The sequence below is a fragment of the Tursiops truncatus genome, chromosome 10 (genome assembly GCF_011762595.2).
Source record: "Tursiops truncatus isolate mTurTru1 chromosome 10, mTurTru1.mat.Y, whole genome shotgun sequence".
In the NCBI taxonomy this organism is placed as follows: Eukaryota; Metazoa; Chordata; class Mammalia; order Artiodactyla; family Delphinidae; genus Tursiops; species Tursiops truncatus.
This window is the reverse complement of record NC_047043.1, coordinates 1,726,791-1,750,013: the sequence shown is the minus strand read 5'-3', so window position 1 is coordinate 1,750,013 and position 23,223 is coordinate 1,726,791. Positions and strand designations below refer to the sequence as shown.

The window sequence follows — 23,223 nt, the reverse complement described above, 5'->3', positions numbered from 1 at the left end:
AGCTGCTCCCGTTCCTCGGGATTGTGGGTCCAGTCAGCCTTGATTACTTGAGACTGGTGCTATCTGAGTGCGGCTCAAGTCTGCATTTCTCTGACGAGTAACAATGTTGAGCACCTTTTCAGGTGTTGGTTGTCCAGATATGACTGCTGGTGAGCAACGTCCTAAAATATTCTTAGGGGGAGCATCGACCTAGGTAGATGTTACCACCGCTAATTGACCCCTGAAGATCTGACGCCCTAGCCGCTAAATCACCGAGTCGAGCCACTCCTGGCAGAGCTGGGGCGAGCCTTCCGAGAAAGTGGGTGCTCCCCCAGGCCACGTGCTCCCAAGAGCTTGGAACACCTGCTCTGAAAGATACGTTAGCAGCCTGAAATTTTGACAGGCTGGTGGCACCTTTTGACATTAGTGTTTTGTCGTGTTTTGACATTACTCGTCGGTTATTCAACATTGCCCCATATTTTGTTCTTTTAAGCTGATGAGCCTCTAACCATCTCTACCAGACTTAATAACTGGCTTAACTAGCAAGGACTGGAAGTTCCTGTGCGGTCAAGTCTCTCCCTCCACCAACTCAGCCCACTTGGAGTCTGCAGGAAGGAAGCCTTGCCTGTGTCCCCTGTGTGCGGGGAGCAGGCAGCAGACACCCCACGTCACTCGATTCTCCCTCCCCGTTCCTTTCTGCCCTGGTAGGGTTGATCTTTGAAGTTAAGGCTCAGAGCCCTCAGCGAGGTGCTGAGAAATGGGCCTCGTGACACTGGACTTACGGTGAGTGCCGGGGGCGTTGGGAGACGTGTGGGTTTCACCCTCAGGAATAAAAAGCCCTGAGGCACTCTAGCTTCCTGGGAAACACAGCCAGAAGCCAGAGCCTGGAGACTGTTTCCAAACATCCTAGAAAAGGCAATTAGGAGTGTTGGAGCCATGGTTCCAGAATTTTCTATACTTTTATCTCCTGTGCTTGCTATTTCTATGACCTCGTCTATTTCTCTGTAGTTTTTAAAAACGAGATTCTCTAAAATCAAAAGAACTTGTAGATTTATTTTTTAGAAGTGTGGAAGGGCCCTGGGAAATAGCGACTCTCAGGGAAAGAGGAGGAGGTTTTTAAAAGGCAAAAAGAAAGCTAACTTAAGGCTGGAAAGGAAGATGAAGATTCATATTCTGGTGATCAGTGCGTGTGTATGTGAGCGTGTGTGCGTGTGTCTGGGTGCCTGTGTGCACACATGTATACACGTGTGTGCATTGCGTGGGTGCGTGTGCATGTGCGTGCTGGGGTCACGGCGGGGAGGGATCAAGGTCGAGAGCTCCAGGGCATCACTCTGGTTCTCTGTGGTCGTTTACTCTGTGTAGCGAATTAGTGAAAAGTCACACCTGGAGAGCATTTTTAGTGAGGCTGGAGGAGGAAAGTCTTTGGGTGAAAAGGGGGTTCACAAGACTCCACTCTCAGCTTTGGTTTCGCACGTGTGTTGATGTGTTTGTTTTGTGCTTTGCTTTACTTTCAGATTGCCTAAAAAGCCACGCTTCTCTCCGAGGCCACCTGAACCAAAGAATCTTCGACACGTCCTCTCTTGGGAAGCGTCCTGCTGCTGCAGTTCCCCCCGCAGCTCTCAGGTGTCGTGCGCACTCCCTCTGCGTGCGGTGGTCTGCAGCCCGGCCTGCACCTGCCAGTGGGCTGGGGACCCTTCACACCTGCTGCCCGGTCCTACCCTGGCCACTGCCATCCCTCCCTCTGGGTAGCCTGGGCCCTGAGCTCGTCAAGACCTCCCCGGTGGTCCTCACGTGTATCAAGGTCAGGGACCACTCACTGCGGAAGGAACGGGGCAAAAAGCAGAAGCTGCAGGACTGTGACACCCGGGGAATGAGTCTAACTGTAGGAAAGACGGCAACTTGGGTTTTTACCGAGTAACGTGACTCTGTTTATTTCTCAGGTGTGTTTCACTGAGTCCACTCTTACGGTCTTCACTTGGGGAAGCTCTAACCGCATACGGAATTCCATTCCGTCCCTAAGAGAACAGTCCCCATGACTGTGGGATGCGTGGTTCCCCCAGTGCCGCCACTTACCGCCCTTTGAAATGGGTCCATAACCGAGGTTTGTTTATATCTGCAACACTTTGCCGAGTTAACGTAGACTTTTCAGTAGGAAACTGAGGGAGTAAAGATGAGTGCTGAGAAGTGAAAAAAGAGATGATCCCTTCCGATTATTTTTATCTTGTTTTAAATATTCAAACACCAAAACAGGCAGATAGATTAAGCTTTCATGGGGAGCTGTGCATATCTCCTAACCACAGCAGTAGTCTGGGGTTATAATTCTCCGTCCGTACAATAAAATCAATCAAGTGCAAATAAAAGGCCAGTGATAAAAATGGCCACTTGAGAAGAGCTGGGCCGCGATCACCATCTCACACACAAATGGTGCCTGAGGAGGTCAGCGCTGGCCGTAAACAGGCTCTTTGGGATGACTTTCCATCCCACTCACTCCCAGACCCCGTTGGGGCCACAGCAGCTTCCCAGGGGTCACTTCTGTCTATCAGGGTCTTGTTCCCTTATAATCTGGGGTCCCTCCTCATTCCCAGGTTCCCTTGGGACCCACATCAGCACAGGCCCCCGACCAGGTGGCCACCGGGCCCTGGACCTCAAGGCTGAAACGTTTAGGGTGCCGGGGCCTTGTGAGGCGGCGGGAGGTCCCTAGGTGCCCCCCAGGCACTGGGTCACATGGGCTCCAGGGTCCCCAAGTCCTGGAGGTCCTCCCTCCACCAGCTCCCAAGGTCCTTTTGGGGGAGGAGGGCCGGAGAAGTTGGGGGTGGAGGGGCAGAGGGGAGAGGGACTATCACAAGTCCGTGGTGAGTGAAGCCCACGAACCACTTTCTCTTCTGAGACACCGTGAAAAGAAATCACCTTCTGTAAAACTCCCGGGCAGGGGCTGTGAGCGCCTCACTGATCAGAGGGTGGCAGCCCTGCCACCTGAAACCCCTCCAGAGCCCGCATCTAAGAAACAGAGCCGGTGTATCGGAGCCGTCGCGCGCTGCTGGTGGGGATGCAAAACGTGTAGCTGTTACGGAAAACACTAGTTATCTCCTAATCAATTAAGCATAGAGTTACTGTATGATCCAGCAATTTCATTCTTCTGAATATACACCCAAAAGAATTAAAAGCAAGGACTCAGAAGTGTGCCACGTTCACAGCAGCCAAAAGGTGGAAGCTCCCCATCTGTTACTGCATGATGGACGAACAGAATGTGGTCCATCCACACAATGGAATATTATTTGCCTTAAAAAGGAAGGAAATTCTGACACAGGCTCTACCTTGAAAACATGCTCAGTGAAATTAGCCAGTCACAAAAGGACAGATACTAGATGATCCCACTTGTACGAGGTCCCTGGAGTAGTCGAGTTCCTAGAGACAGACAGCAGGAGGGTGGTTTCCAGGGGCTGGCGGGACGGGGAGGGGAGTCAGCGTTTAATGGGGGCGGAGTCTCAGTTTTGCAAGAAGAAAAGAGCTCGGGTGGTGGATGGTGGTGATGGCCTTAGCGCCACTGACCTGTACACTTTGAGTGGTTAAGATGGTAGATTTTCCTTTGGTGCATTTTCCCACAATTAAAAGAAGAAGGAAGCAGCACTGAGACCGGGGAAAGAAGAGCCCTCGAGGGGGAGGCGGTTTCCCACCTCGCTGCAGGGCTGGTGCCGCCTGCAACCACAGTAGCCTCTCTTCCTCTGCGCATGGAGGCCTCCGGTCAGTTTCTCCTGGATCTGAGGACGGAAAGCACCCAGTTCACACACTTTGGGCCTTTGTATATTTCTCTGTGTTTGTTTGGGTTTTACTTTCTCTAACTGTGATACTTCTAGCTCCGTTGGAAAACATCACTTCTTTCTGACCAGTATTTCTATTCATCAGGTGTGTAAGCACCATAACGTAAATGCACGGGGCCACCTGCCTGCTTCCCTGAGGCTGACACGTCCGTTTCTTTTAAGGCAGGTTTGAGCCACAATGTTTAGAGCACTTCTCCTTTGGGAGCACATACCTGCACATCAGTCGCGTTTTTCCTCCCTGACTGAAGTTACTTTCACGAAGCTGTTCCCTGGAAGGAAGCTCAAAGTGCTTCATAAGAATCCCTCGCACTAGCCTTTCTCACACAATAATGGGGCGGAGCGGGAAACAGGATTCTTCCAGTTATGAAGAAACAGTCGAGAGTGGAAAATACCAGGAGGAGTGTGCCTTCTTGGACTACGGTACTCCACCCCGATTTCCAGATACGCTTCAGCTTCTTCCTCAGTCTAGACTGGAGATGTTTACAGCGAGCGGTTGAAACTTTAATGAAATGCTCTGTTAGAGGGCAGACTTCTTCAAGCTTGGCTTGCACATCCAGTGTCACGCATGCCGTTCTCACGGGCGTGCGGATGGGAGCAGAAGCCAGGTTTCTGGCTCAGAAAGAACCTAAACTTAGAGGTTAGAGGTGAAGTTCCCAGTCTGAATAATTAAACTTAAAACCCGGCGTTTTTACGTAATGCAAAGGAAGCACAGACTTTCATTCCTTTTAGAGTTTCACAGGCATTTTTGGTCACTCTTATTAACAGAGATAGCAATGTCTTAAATACTTTGTTTATGAAAAGCAGCATTATAAAATGCCCTAAAAAGTCTAGGCTTCTTTAGTGAGCTCTGAACTACTCAGAAATTCGGTTCGCTATTGGGGGACCAAAAAAAATTCAGAGTCTTAAAAAATGGGAGTTTTCTTGTATGCTTCTTCCCAGCCTGAACGCTTCCTGGGGAATTCTGATTGCTCCGCTTTGGTTCCTATGGGGTTTTCGTGGTAACACTGGTCCGCGTGCACCCTCGGGCGCTAGTCAGCTTGGCCACCAGGGGGCAGTGTGGTCATTCGCTAGCGCCCCGCGGCTCCCGCGCCGGCGGGGATGCCAAGGCACGTCCAGCCTCCAGCGCTTAGCCTGCGCTCCGTTATTACTTTTTGATTTACAAAGCGCCATTCCTCCGCAGATTCCCCGCCCCCAGCTGCTTCAGAGAAAGCCCGCGGAAGCTTTACCCAGCGAGGGGAGCAACCCCGGCACCGTGTCAGGTGGTCTGATGGACGCACGCAGGTGGACATCTGGAAAGAAATCTGCTGACACAAGGGCCCTGGCGGCCAAGGCAGCGGCCAGGGTGGGGAGGGGTCAGCAGCAGGGCCACCCGTGTCCCAGCCAGCAGGGAAAGCAGCTCTAGCCAGTGGGGTGCAGGCATGAATCTGTTCCCACAGAAGATAGAGGCAGGACCAATTCTGGACGTGAGCCGTCCGAACATTCCAGCGGGACCTGCTGGGCCCGGCTCAGCCCTGTTCTCAGGACAGGCCTGGGAAGGCCCTGCTCGGCTCCGGGGAGTCTCGCGCTCCTCGTGGTTTAGGGAACTGATGCAAAGGGGGCCCCGAGCAGGGGCAGGGGGTGCCCGGGGCAGCGCTCTGAGCAGCGCGGAGGTTGCGGATGGAGCCTTTTGAACGGCAGCTGAAAAATTCTAAATCCGGCTCCGGGACATTGGAAAGGCGGCGAGCCCGAGGGCAGCGCGTGGATGGGATAAAAACAAAAATAAAACCACAGACTGGAGCAAGCGCCCACCTCCAGCCCAGCGGTGCCTGCGCCCACGTGCTCTACGTCCCCCGCCCGGCCCATCAAACGTGCTGCATCTACCGATTTTATTCTAAGCCGTTCTCCCAGCAAATCTAGTCAAGCGGCGTTGTCTTCACCGCTTCACAGAGGAGGAAGCCGAAGGCCAGATGGTCAAGGTTACATGGCAACGAGGTACATCTGAGAGCTGGAACGAAGGCCCTGCGCTCTCAGACACCAGGCCCCTCAGCTGCACTTTGCTACTTCCTGAGAAAACTGGAGCCCTAGGCATGCATGTCTACATAGGGCATCAGAAGGGTGTCGCCTTTATCCCACAGGCCTTCCCACCAGCGGAGAGGAGAAGGCGTCCAGAGCTTGGCGGCCCGTCTGCCTTCCTTCCATTGCTCCAGTCTGGAGCGGGGCTGGCCCAGGGCTGCTGTGAAGACCAGGCCCAGAGGGTCTCCGGCAGCCCATCCTTCACCGGTGCCTGGGGGGGAGGGAGGAGACCCTGCTGGACGCACCTGGGAACCTGTCCGACAAGCCATGGAGGGAGGCCCAGGCAGCGTCACCGAGGCCACGGCCTGTGCACCTTTGGTTAAGGGAAGGGGGCAAACTGTGCCCAGGAAAATCACTTCTCTCGGTGTGAGTGCCGTGGGCTGGGCACCTTTAGAATACCTTAGCCTTTTAGCCTACTGCTTCTACCTTTAAAAACAAGGCCACTGTCTGCTTTAGGTAGGAAATCCCTCTCTGCTACAAAATTGCAAGCCCTGGGAAAGCCCCAAGAGTGGCAACGTCACAGTAAAGCATCTGAGTGTTCGTAGCAGTGATGAAATGGTCAGTGGAGGCGTAAAACGGGGAGGGAAAGCTTGGCGCCCCGGGAGGAGGGAGATGGGAAGACAGGGAGGCTGGAGCCCCGGGGCAGCCAAAGGAGGCGCGGAGGAGAGCGTGGAAGGATTTGCCGATGACATTACTGATGGGCCGAGTGTGGATTCCCGGCCCTCACGAGGAATCTAAACGGAAGATGGGAAAGACAGAGGAGCTGGCAGGGGGATTCACCTCCGGCCAACCTGCCAACTTCTGGAAAGAGATGGACGGCAGCAAGCAGGAGACAGAGAACAAACACAGAGGGCGCCCGCGGTGAGACGCACGGCACCCCCGCCCCGTGTCTTCCCCCAGCAAGGAGCCCCACGGAGGAGAGCCCGGACGCCAGCTTACAGTGGAGATGGGCTTGAGCCACTGCCCCTCTGGGTGAGGGCTTCGGGGTGGGACGGCCAGGGCAGGGGGGCGGCGCATGGACGGGGGCTGCACGGTGGCTGTGGCTTCAGACACCTTCTCTGGGCTGAATGTCAGTTTGGCTGTGAGAGCCGCAATCTGGTGGGAGATATGACATCACCCTTCGGCTTCCACAGCTGAGTCTTCCCCCTCCCCTTCTCCCGCGAGCCCCCTACCCCAAGCCAGGGTCTTGGAGGCCCTGGGGGGCGAGGGAGAACATGGACCTTCTCCGACTTCGCTGGGGGCGGTCATTGGCCCGTAAAGGAAATGGCTTCTGCTCCGCGGCGGGTTGTTTTGGAGTGTTAAAATGTTTAAAGGTCTTTACTACTTTCCGAGCCCTGTTCTAGCTGTCTTGTGTGCCAGAAGTTATGAAGTTGAAGCTTCAGATAACCTAGGAGGTAAATACTATTATCTCCATTCTGAGATGTGGAAATGAGGCCCTCAGAGAGGATGGGACTCTCTCAGGGTCACAGGTGGCGGCGGCAGAGCCGGGATTTGAAGTCAGGTCTCTGACTCAGAACTTGGGGTACTTCCTCCTTATTTCCATTGTTTTTTCTTATTTTTCTTATGAAAATGACTTTATTGCTTTTGTAAAATAAAGTATGAAAAATCCCTGAAATACCGTCATGCAGGGATAACCAGGAACATTGTAATCAATATCTTTCAGGACGTCTCTCTTCTGCATTAATTTCAAGATGAACTTGTCAGTACCCAGGGTTTTCCTGCTTGAAAACTGGTCATAACACAACTGATCAAGCTGAAGCGGGTGGCTGTTCGGTCTTCAGGTTTGCCCAGCAGAGCGGGCCTGGAATCTCCATGACGGGAATTGCCTCCCTGGCTGCAGGGTGTCCTTACCCGGCCCCGTGTCCGCTCCCCGCCTCGGGCAGGGCTGCTGCTAACATCTGCTCTTCCCAACCTGGTCTCCCATCAGCTTCCAAGATGTTACGGCTTCTGCCCCTGGCGGGCAGGATTCTGCAGACATGGTCGCAGAGATGCCAACCACATCCATCCTCTTTCTTTTTTGATCTGTGGGCAACAGACCTTCGGGGCGGGGGGTGGATTTCTGTCCAGCCATTCAACTACGATAAGAGCTCAGGACTAGCCAGGCCCTCCGTGAAGCACTTTCAGTACTCGTGACAAATGCCACGAGGCCACACGATTGCTCACCTTCCGCTCGAGGAAACGGAATCGCTCAGGAGATGACACAAGCACACGCAGCCGAGAAGGGCCGGGCTTGGGACCCAACAGCCAACTTCAAGGCTGTGCCCTGCGTCCCCTCGCTGCTTCCCTAAAAGCCATGTCTCCGTCACACGGCAGGTGCTTTGTGTGAGAGATGTCTACAGAAAAGGACAGCTTGGGGCCAAGAGGGATCAGACTCCACAGAGACACACACGTGCACACACACCTTGCACCAGCACAGGGCTGACCCCTGCTTCGTGAAGAGTGCGTGAATAAGCAGAGCTGTGCCGGTCCAGCCACGTGTCGGATGCAACACCAGCTGTGAACGCGGCTCTGTTTCCGTTATTGTGCAGAAGGTGTTCTAAGTACAGTATGCTTTCTGAGTTAGATGAGAGAGGTCCACTGCTGGCTACAAAACGGTGTTTGTGAAATCCAAGTGGCAGAGACCATACATGGATTTTAATGCATGTCTGCTAATGGCTGAATAATCCTAAGGAGAACGGACTGAGCCGAGTCACTCGGAGAAGTTCGATGGCAGGTCTGTGAATGCTGACGCTCCGGGGGGCCAGAGGAGCAAAGAATGAGAACAGCTGCTGCAGGGCCTGTGTTAGTCAGGAAACACGGGCCGCTCTGCAGAAACAAAGAAGCCCCCGGGTCTCGTAACGCAACAGACGTTGACCTCTGTTATCAAAGGGCAGGCCGGCCACCTTGCAGGACGGCTCTCCTCTCAAAGGTGAGCAGGAGTCCAGACCATTCCCCTGCGGCTCTGCCACGGCTGCCACGGCGAGCAAGAGAGGAGCGGGGGCAGGCGGGATGCTTTTAAGACCATATTCTGATGCCAAAACCAGAGGTCTAGAACCACCTTAAGAAGCACAAGATGTAACCTTCACGTTTTTCATGGTGCCTTCATTCTTTCTCCAATATGTGAACATATTTGAAGTCCATGATGGGAAGGGCTTGTCTTTGGATTTGGGACCGACCTGAATCCAAGGTGATCTCACCCCAAACCCCCCACTCAGTTACATCTGCACAGACTCTCTTTTCAAATAACATCACCTTCTCAGGTTCCTTGTGGATGGATTTTGAGAGGGACCAGAATTCAGCCCATGACAACGACCATCTACAAAGAGCAAATGCTGACATCTTGTCCTTCAGGCCTCAGACATTCTTTATGAAACAGCCGTATATTACTCAGGACACCGAGGTCCTTCTTTGGGCCTCTTCTTGGCCCCATTTCTTCTCCTCATCCGTCCCCTCCTTCCTCAGAGGCCACAGCTCTGATTCACTTGATGTGTTTCCTTCCAGTCCAAGCGTTTGTAGTTGTATTACACGTCTACTTTCCCTAATAAAAGCATAGTATTGTTTTATTTTTTTTTAGTTTACATAAGCAGCACCCTGTCGTGTACGTCGTTTAGGACCACTTTGTATATTCAACATTTTGTTTTCAAAAGCTGATCGAGACGTAAACTTACTTGTTCATTTTAATGGATATTTTGTATTCCTTTATATGAATATATCGGCTCCTAATGTTGGAAATTTAAACTGTCTTCAAATTTTTTCTTACCAACCAGTTAGTGATATGACAGTCAGGGTTCTCCAGGGAAACAGAGCCAATAGCGTGTGTGTGTGTGTGTGTGTGTGTGTGTGTGTGTAAAGTAATTATCTACCCATGTCTCTATATATGTAGGTACAGAGCCGTCTCTCTCTCCGTATAGATATATATGAAATGGTTGTAATATACACAATGACAACAGTTCTCAGAACGCCCAGATCAGCTCAGCCTTGCCACCTCAACTTCTAAACAGGATCATTTACATTTTCTAAGATCTCGTCCCCTCAAAACCAATAGTTCTCTAGCTCCAGAAATCCACTCTCAGGAACTCCTCCCACCCACACACACTTGTAGTCACCGGGTTCCTCTCTGTCCCCTCCCTACAGCATCCAGCTCTTCTGTTAGCCTCAGGAACTCTCAGCTATGGCTTTCCACACCTCACCTCATGCTGACATGAGGACTGAAGAGTCCATGCTGGGTGGGGGGGCAGCAGGGGCACCTGTTCTTTGGAGGCTGTTCGACAGCCTCCCTGGCCTCTACCCTCTCGATACCCCTCCCCAGCTGTGAAAATATCAGTTGCTTCCAAACCTTGCCAAATGTCCCATGGGGCAAAATCACCCCCAGTTGAGAACCACTGACTTAATTAAAACAGCAAAATGAAGTACCCGTAGCAGATGGTCTCAGAGAAAATCCTCACCCACACAGTCTGCCCAGCAGATACTGAGCAGAAAGGAGGGAGGTACTTGCAGACACGGTCTCCTCATGTGTTTCACCCTCTCCAAGGTGGCCTCAATGTCTAGGTTCTGAGTTTATTTCTCTGCCGCCTACATTTAGGAGGAATAATCTCGTGAGCAAAGATGATAACGGTCAAGACAAATTGAGAGCAAATAGAGAAAGAATCTGTCTTTTATTTCTATGGCAGGAAATGATGGGAGCCTGAAAGGGAGTTTTGCTTAAATTTTTGTCTCCTTAATTGAATTTTCTCCATTGCTTTCCCAGTGGGGACCAGGCCTCCAGATGGTTCTGCTGCCTTTTGATGTTAAGGGAGCTTCAGGCAACCAAGAGTCACAAGGATAAGGGTCTTCCCTTATTTACAGGTCAGATGTACGTCAATCACTACAGTCCAAGACACAGTGAAGAATCTGAAAGAAGCAGAAATGTTTTCCAAAGCTCGGAAATGCACGTCGTGGGGCCCGGTCACAGGCTATTTTGACCCATTTACTCACGGGAAAGCTTTCTCGGAGGCTGGGCTCTGGGTTCAGCACATTTCAGCACGTCTGATCGCTGGCTTTCCCTGCAGAAGATTCAGATAGAGTGGGTGTCACACGAAGGTATCCCGAAAGCAGAGATGAATGGTTGTTGCACCCTGATGGGAGAAGACAGAGAGCGACAGAAACAGGAGGGATGGAAGCCATATCCCGACCCCAAGACGTTAGGGGCCTGAGGTTCCCTAACATACGGGGTAAACTGCACAAACACGTCATTGTCCCCATCGTGAGTCATGTTACAACACACACAGCGCTGAGCTTTATAAGGGTGGCGCCGAGTCGTCAGAGCAAGGTTCGTTTATGTTAAAAATGATCAGTTGCTACGTTCGGTGGCGATGGTCGCACGACAGTGTGGATGTATTTAACACCACTGAACTGTGCACTTAACAGTGATTAGAATCGTAAGCTTTATGTTATGTATATGTTACTGTAATTTACAAAAAATCAGGTATTATGATGGCTGAGAGGTCTGTAATATATTTTGGAAAAAAGTGTAACCAAAATGGATACGATTCAGATAAAACTGTGCTGCTTAAAAGGATGAGCAAGAACTATCTTCACGGTTCACTTGTGAATAGTGTCTCCTTTATCAAAGAAGCCTGCTGTTTACGATGTCACTGGAACTCGCTCAAAAATAACAAGCAGTCGCACCCTCATAGAAAGAATCGACGTCGTGATCTGGGGACTGACTTTTATTTTTAACTCTGACAATGAAATATGACTACAAACCTTGTGGTTTGATAATGAAACTTAAAAAAAAAAACAACCCACGTTGGACGGCTGGGCTCCTTCTGTGGCCGGAGCCCAGCCTGGCTCCTCTGATGAGTGTTAGCTCAGGGCTCCCAGCACCGAGCAGCAGGGTTGATGGATGGATACATTCACTGTCTGCCTTGATAACGGCAGGCAGGCTCCTGGTGGCCAGCACTGAACACAGCAACCCTTGTGGGCCCCTGAGAGCAACTGCTTCCATTCAGAGACTCGACCAGAGTTAATTGTAGCCTTAATGGCTGTGGCCTTAAAGACTCGCTCACACTACCCCACACCGTTTGTCAAGTTGCCAAGACCGGCCAGGTACTTTCTAAGGAGCTTTGTCATGTCAGACGAGGAGGGTGGATCGGACGCTGCGCGCTTCCTGTTGCCTGGGCCTTAGCAGTGCATTTCGCTTGACATTTCTGCTTTTCCACGTCAAGATGGGAGGAATCCTGAAAGGACACAGATCATTGACCAAGATGTTTCGGGGAACTTAGTTGATTTGTACTGACCACTGGTTCTCCTCGTAACTGTCTTAAAGGCAAAGGAGCTTCAAACCTTTTTGGAGAAAATGAGATGGGGCCTTGGGATTGGAATTTGGGCTTTTTTTTTTTTTTTGCATAGCGAGAAGCTTAATGTTCTGTAAATGACTCTTAAATAGGTATTATCTGATGAGGGCAAGTAGATGCATTCAAAACTTCATTTCCATCACAAGCAAATCTCAAAGTCTGGTTCTCAATTAGGACCAGGAGTTACAAGCACACCTGCAGGCATCCTCTACTCCACGGATAAATCGAATTAGAACAAAAGTTAGAAACTATCAGCCGTCAGTCCACGCGGGAGCTTTGGGGGGCCAACCGGGATGGAATTCTCTGAGGAAAGAAAGGATCTTTCTGAATCATTTCCTCGGGAGGGAAATAACCACACCAAGTTTAGCCTCAAACTTTCTAAGTTATTTCTCCAAATCTTTGGAGGCTTTTCAAACCAGTTCTGAAGGTTTTTATAAAGTCGACATGGCTCTGAAATCTCCTGTCCAAGTGCAGAGACGCTGGCTGAATGGATGGGGTGTGATGCGGTGTTCTGAGAGCTTGTTTGGATTTCAGGAAGTGAACGAGATAAGCTGAATGGCCTCTTCCTGCTCTGACTCTTAAAAAAAAAAAAAAAAAAAAGTCTCGCCCAAAAATGCTTGAAAGAAACCACTGACATTTCCTAACTTCAAAAGAACAGAAATCTAACGGGGGAGGAAAGAAAATCACAATTGGAGGCCCAGGATGTAGGAAAGACATATCAAGTGGTAATGCCAACTGAGACGAATTTAGAATAAACACACAACGCTTAAGGTTGTAATTTTATTTGCATTTTGTTTTGTTTTGTTTTGTATGAACTTCCCTACTGAAAGGATGACAGAGAAGCGCACCTGTACAGTCTGAAATGTTTCCCTTTTCCCTCTCCTCTTTGCTTCTTTGCTCTGCGTTTCACCATCGGGAAAAGAGGCAATCTTGGTGGTGAGGGGTGTGCTGTTCTCGAGATTATTTCAGATAAGTTCTGTGTTGGTGAAATAGGTGGTTTAGAGCTGAAATCCGTTTTTGCTCTTTTTGTATCAAACAAAAAGGCAGCCACATTCACTGCAGTACATACTTCAACATGGGCAGAATTTCCAGGCAGAGCGCACCACGGCCGCTCCCTGAGCAGCTCTGGGAGTGAGTTTTCACTCTGAGAAAATGTGGATACACCACACTCACCTTGTCGGAGGCACCTAAGGTTGTAGCCCCCTGTGGACCTCCACCCCAGCCCTGAGCCTTTCGGCAAGACCGGGGGAGCAGCGCCCAGCCTCTCTTTTGAGGGCAGGAAAGAAGAGTCGGCCTCTGCCAGGCCTTGGACGAGACCCAGGGCATCCCAGGTCCCTCATCCAACAAGCCCCGCCATGGCCGCACGAGGTGTCAGGTGATCCTGCACCGCGCCCTGCCGTGGAAACACGCCATCAGGACACCAGCTGAAGTCTCGCCTCTGGGGAAAGCTCCTAGCCTCTGGATCTCATTCTACAGGTGCATCAAAGGTGCTACGGTGGCCCCTGTACCTCCTGCATCACTCTAAGAGCACGGAGGAAGCATGGTGGGCGGGAGGGGGGGGCACATCCCCACCTGTGGGACTGGGTCACGCGGAGACACCTGTGCTGCACAAGGTGGGGTCCGGGGTGCGTGGACCACCACGGGCTTCTGGGGTCTCCGCTCTCTTCCAAGGCAGGGCCAGTGGGATTCGGATCCCAAGAATCCCAGAACGACCATTTCTGGGGAAATAACAATAGAGCCCAACTGTCCCTTTAACTTTATCCCACCCAGGCTAGCAAAATGCAGACCATAAACAGCCCATTTCTCAAAAGGAAGCCTAAGAACACTAAGAACACCGGGGACGAGCCCGCAGCCTGGGGACGAGCCCACAGCCTGGGGACAAGCCCGCAGCCCGGGGACGAGCCCACCGTCTGGGGACGAGCCCACAGTCTGGGGACGAGCCCACAGCCTGGGGACGAGGCCACAGCCTGGGGACGAGCCCACAGTCTGGGGACGAGCCCACCGTCTGGGGACGAGCCCGCAGCCTGGGGACGAGCCCGCATCCTGGGGACGAGCCCACTGTCTGGGGACGAGCCCACCGTCTGGGGACGAGCCCGCAGCCCGGGGACGAGCCCACAGTCTGGGGACAAGCCCACCGTCTAGGGACGAGCCCACCGTCTGGGGACGAGCCCGCAGCCCGGGGACGAGCCCGCAGCCCGGGGACGAGCCCACAGTCTGGGGACAAGCCCACCGTCTAGGGACGAGCCCACCGTCTGGGGACGAGCCCGCAGCCTGGGGACGAGCCCACCGTCTGGGGACGAGCCCGCAGCCCGGGGACGAGCCCACAGTCCGGGGACGAGCCCACAGTCTGGGGACGAGTCTACCGTCTGGGGACGGGCCCGCAGCCTGGGGACGGGCCCGCGGCCTGGGGACGGGCCCGCGGCCTGGGGACGAGCCCGCAGTCTGGGGACGAGCCCGCGGCCTGGGGACGAGCCCGCGGTCTGGGGACGAGCCCGCAGCCCGGGGACGAGCCCACCGCCCGGGGACGAGCCCACAGTCTGGGGACGAGCCCACAGCCTGGGGACGGGCCCGCGGCCTGGGGACGGGCCCGCGGCCTGGGGACGAGCCCGCGGTCTGGGGACGGGCCCGCGGTCTGGGGACGAGCCCGCGGTCTGGGGACGTGCCCGCAGTCCGGGGACGAGCTCGCAGCCTGGGGACGAGCCCGCGGCCTGGGGACGAGCCCGCAGTCTGACGTGGCTCATTCGCAGCACTTGCCCCTTTGGCGCCTCCCCCGCGTGCCACCCTCAGCTCGGCGAAATCCATCTCCGGCGCCAGCGGACACGGTGGGAAGGGCCGGGGCTGGCTGACCTGGAAGAGGCCTAAACTCTCGAGAGCTTGTTTCCTCATCAGAGAAACTGAGAGACGAATCCTCCCCGCACGGCAGGTGTGAAGGTCGGTGTAAAGGGCCTACGTGAAGATGCTGGGGCACAGGGATCGGGCCCCAAAACACACTCCAGTCTGTCTCTCCCTTTTCCATAGAACAGTTGCTTCTGAGGAACTGCTCACAGCTCTAGTGGAGGGGATGTCGATCCTGTTCTCCCAGTGTCAAGATTCATAACATTTATGAAGAGATGCAAAACTTCCAGCCGTTGCTTTTAGAGACCCTTGAAAACTCAAGGAGGCTCCGCTCTAAGAGCTAAGGGCTGTTTCCAGGAGATCAACAATAAAAACCATCTATGTTCCTTTTTCAGAGTGGCGTATTCGTAACAGGAGAATAAACATAAGAAAGTAGTAAGTGCTTCATTCCTGGGAGCCCATGGGCTTCCTTGATCTGTTCAGGAACATTCCCTCCTCTCCTGGGAGCAGGGGGGAGGGGCGCCTTTTATCTCCTGAGCAGGAAACAGCACTTGCTGGCTTCTCACCACCTGGACAGGAGCCAGGCGGCTCTCGGGAGCGGACATGCCCGGAAGAGCCTTCAGGCTGCTCTCGCCCCCGGCCCCGACCACTGTGTTTCTCCTCCGTCATCTCCCCACACAGTTGCTGTCAGACTTGGAGCGCTTCCCCCTCAGAAACCAACACTGGCCAAGTCACTCCCTGGCATCTGAGAAGCCTGGAGACCCTCTTCCATCAGAGGGATGTCAGAAGTGGCATCCAAAGGAATGACGTCTTTCCTTCCCGGTCCCTGCGATGAGCTCTGGGGCCCCTTGGAGATGCTGGTCCCAGTGAATCACAGGCCGCCCAGTGGCCTCAGGCTCGGGCTGCCTCCTGGGGCTGCTCCCCACACAGAGCCCTGCTTAAAGGAGGGGACCAGCGTCTGCAGCCCCTCCATCCCCACGTCACAGTGCCCCATGGCTGGGGAGGGGGCTGGAAAGGGACAGGGCTCTGCCTTTCCCGTCACGAACTAATTCTCTCACCCCTGGAAGTACTTTTCTGCTGAAATTCAGAACGAAGTTATTTTGAAGCCACGCCAGGAAAAGCTCTGGAAACAGTGATGGGAGCTTGTGCTGGAAGCTGAGGACACATGCTCCACGCTGACTCTCCCAGCCTTATTTATTTGCACGATCTGGACTAATTTCTCAGCTGTAATCTACACCACCCACCACCTATGAACTTCCCAGAAATGTCCGGCAGGGGAGGGGCTGGACGAGCAGGAATGCCCGAGAGGCTGCCAGGCTCCCTGTCCAATCTGTCATGGCCGACTTAATAATTCACTTAGACGATCTCCTCAAAGCAAGCGAAAATATTGGCAGCAAATGGTCAAAGCAAATGTCCCAATTTTATTACAAGACGGAGTCTGTTACGCGATCAGATTGCAGAGTGAGTTAAAGTGTGAAGATGTTTAGGGGCCACTGATACCGCTCCAGCCTGTATATTTTGATGTTTTGTTCATCCTGGATTTTTTTGCATTAATTTTGATCTTTAAAAAATATTGCATTAGGAAACTTAAAGGCATATCACTAAGTGAAGAAGCCAATCTGAAAAGGCTGCACACTGTATGATTCCAACTCCATGACATCCTGGAAAAGGCAAAACTAGGGACACAGTGAAAAGACCAGTGGTTTCCCAGGGCTGGGGGGAGGGAGGGAGGCATGTGCAGGTGACGCCACGAGGAGCTGGGGGGCAGTGGAACTACTCTGTACGACACCCTGATGATGAATACATGCCATTACGCATTTGTCCAAAGCAATGGAATGTATGCCACCAGGGGTGAACCCCGATGTAAACAGCACACTCTGGTGGTGATGATGTGTCAGTGCAGGGTCATCGATCATAACAACTGTGCCACGATTGGGGGTGTTGATGACGCGGGGAGCTGTGCATGTGGCAGGCGGCGCAGGGGAGAGGTGGGAAATTTCTGCACCTTCCTCTCGGTTTTGCTGTGAACCTAACACTGCTCTAAGAAATCAACTTTAATAAAAAGTATTGCATTAAGATTTATTTATCTGGGAAGTTGCTGTATGAAGGAGGCAGAGTTTCAGTTTCGAAAGATGAAAAGAGTTCTGGGGAGGGAGGGTGGTGCGGGGCACAGCAGCGTGAATGTGCTTGACGCCCCTGAACCTAGACATGGTTAAAAGGTCAATTTCATGTCATGGGCGTTTGGTCACAGTTTGAAATGCTATTTATCTTAATGACTGAGTTTTTGCCATCCCCCCACCCCCCCACCTGTCCTGAATTTTGTGCGTTTCTCATCTCACCGTCGTTCTGGACCCGCTCTCCACCTCTGAGAATCCGAGGGCTGCAGGTGTTGTGGTGTAGGATGCAGAGGGGGCTGTACCCGTCTTCCACTGTGGAATAAAGAATTATCACAGACTGAGTGGTTGAAAGCTACAATTTGTTATCTCAATATTATTAATGTTTCTGTAGATCAGAAGTCCAGCACTGCCTGGCTGGGTTCTTGTCTGTCTGGAGGTTCTGTAGAAAGACATCTGTTTCCAAGCCCATGCTCACTGCCGGAAGAATTCAGTGCCCTGTGGTTGTGGGACTGAGGTCCCCCTTTCCCTGCTGGTGTCAGTGGAGACCCGTTCTCCGTCACAGCGGTCACCTGCATTCCTTGCCATGTGGCCCGTTCCTCTCCAAGTCAGCAACACTGTGTCAAATCCCTCTCCTGCTCTGAATCTCTGAGCCCAACATCAGAGTGAAAGACCTCGTGTGATGAGGTCAAGCCCACTGGATCACCTCCCCATCTTAAGGTCAGTTGACTTGGGACCTCACTTACAACTGTAAAGCCCTTCACAGCAGTGCCCAGGTTAGTCTTTAACTGAACAACGGGGAGGTGTGTGCGCACCACGGGTGGAAATCTTGGCGCCCTCTTAGAATTCTGCCCATGACAGCCGTCTTCTAAGTGCGCTGGGCTTTGAGATGAACGGCTTTTGGTTCTTCAAGTCATGTGCTGGCTTCAGCCTCATGGACAGCGTGCATTTCACCCTTCATTAACCACGGAGAGCCCTGAAACTAGGATAGCCAGCCCTCCAGGAACAAGAATGAGAGAAGTGATTCTTTCTTTGTTCCAGGTCAGTTTGAACCTGGGCCAAGACCACCCGCATAGGTGATAATTGTGACAATTTTTGTGGAGATCAGATTACTGGTTGACCCCATCCCCTCCTGTCATACTAGGCCCCCAAACCTTCATCAGATGGAAATGATTTTCAGAACTTGAGTAACTGTGCTCTAGAGGCAAAGCCCTTACTAGCTAGTTACAAACACCCTTTGGCATCCACTCCCTCATGTTCTCAGAGCACGCAGTGGATCTTAGTGACAGGCGTGATTATTCCTGGGCGATACAGGTCATGGGCGCATATCTTTCTAAGGGAAGTGGTACAAAGAGAGGGAAAACCACGTAGATGACCAAATTGGCAACACGGGGTGGGAGCATTCACTAAAGTTTATTTTCGTTCTCTCCAAGGAGAAAGGCTATGTTAATAGTGCAACTGTGGTAGAATATTCTGCCTACTTAAGGCCATAAAATACTCTAAACAGCTGAAAATCATTTCTAGGTAGTTCATGCAGGAATTATAAACTTTCGCTTGTTAAATAGAGCTCCCGTACCCCCTAGCTCTGCAGGTACTGAGAAGATAACGCGTCCTGCCTATAACCCCTGACACGCTCACTTGGATAAAATTGGCTGCTGTCATCCAGCCAAAGGATGAGAAAAGCTTTCCCTTCCAAAAGCACGGCCTCGGGTGGGATTTGCTGTCCTTCCCCTCCTCTCCTCACTCCCAGAGACCCGCGCCGCCCTATGAGTGCACGTCGCAAAGGTGGGACCCCTGCAGGTGCCCGTCCCGCTGACGCTGTGAGCCACACGGCTCTGCTGAGTGGCACCTGGTCCCACGTTGCCCGGTCAGCCCAGGTGAGCTCACTCCTGCTGTCCTCCTGCCGGGGCACCGTCCCAGCTGCCCAGCCCCTGGAGTCCCAGCCCTTTCTCTGTGCACTCCTGGCCTTATAACCCCAGGAAGAAGAGGGTCTTTTTGGCCTGGGCTTTACTTCAACCTGTCTTATGTCAAAATATTTCCCAGAATTCCTCCAGCCGCTAGCCATGGAATCTGGGTCTCCTGCCACCGCTTTCTTCCTCCTTCGCCTGTCTCTTCTCTCCCTTTTCCTTCCCCCCCTTCCCTCAACCCCCTCCTCCCCCCCTCCCCCCGCCTCCTCCCCGAGGGAGTCTCTCAACTCATCTGGCAGTCCTGAAATGAGCCCCATTTTGATTAGCACACTCTGCTTCTCCCCCAGCCCCGTGATTTCGTTATTTTTCCAGTCAACCGATTTTGCTCAGCCCCAGTTCCCCTTTCGGCTTTGCCTTCCTCCTATGACACTGACGTCTGTCCAAGTCTCTTCAGACTCGCTGGACGCAGGTGCCAGGCCAGAAAGAAAAATGCTCTAGGAGCGCTCCTGCCTTTTGTGCACCCACACGTAAGTCACTAGAGGAGAGAAGATTTAGGACGCAGGCAGATGTGCTAGCAGGAGGGCAAGGCTAGAAGAGAGATTCCCTGGGGCTGGGGCACAGCGGGCAGGAGGCATCGGAGAGGCAGCAGGACCACAGGCCTCTGAGACCCGGCTCCACCCAGGACTCCTGGGGCACCGTCGTGGTCCTACTGCCTCTCCGATGGCTTCTCCCCACCCACTCACCCATCCTGAAGGCCCCGGGAGGGACCCACCCATCGCTCCCAGTGGCTTTTATGGGATGGACGTTTGCTGCACTATTTAAGAGCTTAGCAAGAAATACAGTTAGCCCATGTCTAATGACGCTGTTGCTTGAAAGTAATAATATTGCATTTTGTATGACTATAACTGAGAACTTTCATGAACTTAAACCACCCCTCCTGTTAATTATTTGCAAACAACGCCATTGTGCTCCAGTCTTCTAGCAACATGTTATACTTTCCATGGGTTTTGGCAAATCTGCCATGTCACACGACCACCATTACAGTATCATACAGAAAAATGTCGCTGCCCTAAAAACCCCCTGTGCTCTACGAGTTATCCCTCCTTCCTTCACCCTCCAACCCCGACGATCCCTGATCTTTTCACTGTGGTCTTTGTACGTGGCTCTGCCTTTTCCAGAAGGTCCTATCATTGGGCTCATACACCAGGCAGCCTTTTCACATTGGCTTCTTTCTCTTGGCTACATGCATTTAAGGGGCAGTATTTTTAGGCGGCAGCAGACGACCAAACCACTTGACGTATCAGGAAAATTAGCACGTGAGTCACTTAGGTGACCAAATGGAATTTACGCACACGATTCCATTAACTGAAGCAAATTAACTGCAGCCTGTAAGAAGAGGATTATCTCCCTGGCCTCCCAGTAGCATGGGTTATAAGATGACATACAAGGCACGGTGCGTTTATCTGGAGACAGTTCAAGCCAGCAGCTTGTTCCGAAGTAGAAAAGTTCGATTGAATGACCGTCACCAGCTCTGAACATGTCAATTGCTTCCCATATGCCAGGTACCCTGCTTAGTGTCTCCCCTGCATTTTCTCAATGTTCACAACAACCACTGCTTCAAAGAGGGAAAAATGGAGGGTTAGAGCCCTTGCATGTCAGAGGTCACACATGCAGCAGGTGTCCAGGTTGGGACTGAACCCAGGTTGGTCCACCTCCAGAGCCCCTGCGCTCCACCACTGCGCCTCTTACTGAATACGTACAGAAAATATTGCTTTGTGCGCCCATGAGGAGAGCTGAGCAATTCCCTGAGCCTGGGTAGACGGTCAGTATGTAGCTATTCTGGAAACCCTCTGCTCTCTTGTCCTGGAGCTCTAACGCGAGTTTCCACCCCTTGATGGGCCAGTGTGCTCCAGGGCTCCCTATCTGGGGCGTTTCTGCTGCAGGAATACACAGCGATGTGTAAGAGCCAGAAAGAACAAAGCATGAGAAAGTCCCCACACAGCCCACTTCCTCAGGATGTGTTTCCATTCAGAAATGCAGACTCCCTGAACGCTCGTGCCGCCGGGAGTCAAGCACAGCGTGGTGCTCGGAAAAGCCAGGCTGAAAAGAGTTAGCCGCGTCCTTCGGAAGCACTGCTTGTTCAGCTAAGACGGGTTTTTTCACCACTTCCTGCCTCAAGCTAAATTCAGAGACTTATGTACTCGTTTACCCATCAAATAAGCCTTGAGCTCCTGTACGTGTCAGACCCTGAAGGACGTACGAGTAAACAAGATTACCGTACGGAGGGCACACGGGCCATAGTGGTCAGTAAGGGCCCGACAGTGGCACAGAAGAGGGTCCAGGAGATGCCGCCCAGGAGGTCATCCTTGAGATGAAGTTCCGCACGGGCTGCAGGGACGCCTTACCACCGAGGGGCGGGGCAGGCATCTTAATGCAGCGGGTGGGGCACGCGCAAGGGCACGGGGGCTGAACCAGGCGGCCGCTTCTGCGCACGCTGCACTGTCAGGCGTGTCTGGAGCCCGTGATCTCGGGGAAGAACAGGGGGTTGGGACTGGAGAGGTAGTGGCCAGGGAGCAGGGTCCTGGGCAAGGTGGCTCGTGTGTTGAGACTGAGGCAGAGGCATGGAGCTTTCAGAGGGCCAGAGGGACACACTGCATTTTTAGAGAGACTGTTTCAGGAGGAGGGCTGGAGCGGGGCCGGGCGGGGGTGTAAGCAATTAGGCACCGGGGGCGGTGACGACCCCTCCTGGGTCTGCAGGCGGCAGCGTGGAGGAGGGGTGGGGGTCATATGTATGTAAGATGTGAACTGAGGAAGCGCAGTATTTGCGGGTTTAAATCTTTACTTACATCCAGACTTCGTTCCAAAGTTAATAAGAAGGATCTTGTTCTTCACTCCTCACCCTCGATGTCATCATTTCACTATTAAATGGCATGTGGTTTCACTACCACGTTTTCTTGGCTACACACACACACACACACACACACACACACACACACAGAGTGCTATTTTCCCTACAGATGCAGGAAGTCCAGTAGTTTTGAGACAGAAAGATTTAACTTTTAAAACAAAGAATTTCCCCCCTGAGTCAGAACCCAGGAAGGTTGGATGTGAGTCACTGGTCCCAGGCCCGCCCTGGCTCTGCCGCTCGCTGGGGGGCGGCCTTGGCCCACCACCGGCCTCTCTGGGTCCCACCTACCCCATCCAGCAAACAATGAAGTTAGGGCGCACGACCAAAACAATCTTTTCCAGTTCCTGAACCGAACGGCAATTTCAGCAAACTTACTGACCTACATACTAAAACCCATGAGAATCAGTTGCTTTCCTGATTTGTGGAGACAACTTTCTATGTTACAGCCTTTTACCTAACTCAGCTGGGGTCTATCAGAGCAAAGCCAGCTCCGCTGCCCAGGGCGGGTCCCAGCTTCCAAATGGAAAGCACGGTCTTGTTAAATCTCCCAAGTCCTCCACGAAGGCCAGACCCATGGAAGCTGTACACTGATTTCTTTTCTCTTTTCTGTCTTTCTTTTTAATCGGATGTATTGTGCTTTTAGAGAGGAATCTAAGTGTTTCACAGAGAGCTCAGTTTCCCCAAATCTTAGCATGGTCTGACAAGGTTCAGCACCACTGGCCTTCCCAACGGCCTCTGTAAACCATTTCATCTCTTATTCCTAAGCTTTCTCAGCTGGAGATGGGGTCATAAGTTAACCTCATTAAATCAGGGACTATCTGTAGGCAGAAGAATGGCCCCCAAAGACGTCCGTGTCCTAGTTCCCCCAGTCTTTGAAGATTTTTACCTTACATGGCAAAGGGGACTTCGCAGGCATACTTCAGATAAGGTCCTTGAGATGGGATCATCTGGGTGAGCCCAGTGCCATCACAAGGGAAAAAACAAGATGTGATGGGAGCGGAGGTCGGAACAGTGGACATGAGAAGGACTCGACTGTCATTGCTGGCATTGAAGATGGAGCAAGGGCCAGAGAAAGAAGGAGTCTTCAGATGCTGGACGATACGGCGATGGATTCCCCAGAGCCTCCAGAGGTGTCATCCTCCTGACACCTTGATCCTAGTGAATGAGGCCCATCTGGGACTTCCGACCCGCAGAGCTGTAACATAACAAACTCACGCTACCACGTTTATGGTAATTCGTCATGGCAGCAACTGGAGACTAATACGCCAGCACCCTCAGTGTGACGCTACACTTTTG

The 23,223-nt window shown here is 52.5% G+C and overlaps 1 long non-coding RNA gene across 1 annotated transcript; it reads right to left on the bottom strand.

The window, feature by feature from the left end:
- Window positions 1-10,482: 10,482 nt before the first annotated feature.
- LOC141279624 (uncharacterized) lies at window positions 10,483-21,420 on the bottom strand. Its single transcript, XR_012334206.1, has 4 exons — window positions 21,296-21,420; window positions 17,338-17,427; window positions 10,803-10,870; window positions 10,483-10,718 (listed from the first exon to the last, which is right to left on the bottom strand). It is a non-coding gene; the product is annotated as an uncharacterized lncRNA (long non-coding RNA).
- Between the last annotated feature and the right edge of the window lie 1,803 nt (window positions 21,421-23,223).